Here is a 2426-nt window from a genome sequence, read left to right as displayed (position 1 = left end):
TGCGCTAAAAAGAAATATAACACATGTTAGATTTTATTTTACATTGAAATGTTGTTAATTTAGCACACATTAGACTTATTTAGTCCTACAATGTTGTTATGTTCTTGTGTTTGTGCTCGAAGGTAATATAACATGTGTTAGATTTCTTTCAAATTAAAATGTGCTTATTTGTGTTGGAAGAAAATTTAATACAATCTATGATTCTTATACTCTACAATGTTGTTGTTGGCAACATTCTTGTATTTGTGGTAGAGATAAATCTAACACTTGCTAGATTTCTCATTCTACAATGTTTCTATGTGCTTCAGTTTGCGCTAAAATGAAATCTAATACATGTTATATTTTCTTTTACATTGCAATGTTGTTAATCTAGTACACATTAGACTTATTTAGTCCTACAATGTTGTTATGTACTTGTGTTTGTGATAGAAAGAAATATAGCACGTGTTAGATTTCTTTCAAATTTAAATGTGCTTGTGTTTGTACTGGAAGAAAATTTAACACAAGATAGATTTCTTATACTCTACAATGTTGTTGTTGGCAACGCGCTTGTATTTATGGTAGACTGAAATCTAGCACTTGCTAGATTTATCACTCTACAATGTTTCTATGTGCTTGAGTTTGTGTTAAAAGGAAATCTAACACATGTTAGATTTTCTTTTACATTGCAATATTGTTAATCTAGCGCACATTAGACTTATTTAGCCCTAAAATGTTGTTATGTATTTGTGTTTGGGCTAGAAGGAAATATAGCATGTGTTACATTTATTTCAAATTTAAATGTGCTTGTTTTTGTCTTGGAAGAAAATTTAACACAAGCTAGATTTCTTATACTCTACAATGTTGTTGGCAACATGCTTTTATTTGTGGTAGACATAAATCTAGCACTTGCTAGATTTCTCAATCTACAATGTTTCTATGTGCTTGAGTTTGCGCCAGAAGGAAATCTAATACATGTTAGATTTTCTTTACATTGCAATGTTGTTAATCTAGCACAAATTAGACCTATTTAGTCCTAAAATGTTTTTATGTTCTTGTGTTTGTGCTAGAAGGAAATATGACGTGTTAGATTTCTTTGAAATTTAAATGTGCTTATGTTTGTGTTGGAAGAAAATTTAACACAAGCCAGATTTCTTATACTGTACAACGTTGTTGTTGAAAACGTGCTTGTACTTGTGGTAGACATAAATCTAGCACTTGCTATGTTTCTCAATCTACAATGTTTCTATGTGTTTGAGTTTGCGCTAAAAGGAAATCTAACACATGTTAGATTTCCTTTTACATTGCAATGTTGTTAATCTAGAACACATTAGACTTATTCAGTCCTACAATGTTGTTATGTTATTGGGTTTCTGCTCGAAATATAACGTGTTAGATTTGTTTCAAATTTAAATTTGCTTGTGTTTGTGTTGAATAAAATTTAACACAAGCCACATTTCTTATACTCTACAATGTTGTTGTTGGCAACGTGCTTGTATTTGTGGTAGACATAAATTTAGCACTTGCTAGATTTCTCACTCTACAATGTTTCTATGTGCCTGAATTTGTGCTAAAAGTAAATCTAACACATGTTAGATTTTCTTTTACACTTTAATGTTGTTAATCTAGCACACATTAGACATATTTAGTCCTACATTGTTGTTATGTTCTTGTGTTTGTGCTAGAAGGAAATATAGCATGTGTTAGATTTCTTTTCAATTTAAATGTGCTTGTGTGTGTGTTGGAATAAAATTTTACACAAGCTAGATTTCTTATACTCTACAATGTTGTTGTTGGCAATGTGTTTGTATTTGTGGTAGACATAAATCTAGCACTTGCTAGATTTCTCAATCTACAATGTTTCTACGTGCTTGAGTTTGCACTAAAAGGAAATCTAACACATGTTTCATTTTCTTTACCATTGCAATGTTGTTAATCTAGCACACATTAGACTTATTTAGTCCTAAAATTTTGTTATGTTCTTGTGTTTGTGATAGAAGGAAATATAGCATGTGTTAGATTTCTTTCAAATTTAAATGTGCCTATGTTTTTGTTGGAAGAAAATTTAACACGAGCTAGATTCCTTATACTCTACAATGTTGTTGTTGGCAACATGCTTGTATTTGTGGTAGACATAAATCTAGCACTTACTAGATTTTTCACTCTTCAATGTTACTATGTGCTCATGTTTGCACTAAAAGGAAATCTAACACATGTTAGATTTTATTTTACATTGCAATGTTGCTAATCTAGCACACATTAGACTTATTTAGTCCTACAATGTTGTTATGTTCTTGTGTTTGTGCTCGAAGGAAATATAACATGTGTTAGATTTCTTTCAAATTCAAATATGCTTTTATTTGTGTTGGAAGAAAATTTAACACAACTTAGAATTCTTATACTCTACAATGTTGTTGTTGGCAATGTGGTTATATTTGTGGTGGACA

This window comes from Pinus tabuliformis, chromosome 5_2, assembly GCF_031772625.1.
Source record: "Pinus tabuliformis cultivar Carrire ecotype Pingquan chromosome 5_2, CPIR1, whole genome shotgun sequence".
Classification (NCBI taxonomy): Eukaryota; Viridiplantae; Streptophyta; class Pinopsida; order Pinales; family Pinaceae; genus Pinus; species Pinus tabuliformis.
This window is presented reverse-complemented; position numbering follows the sequence as displayed.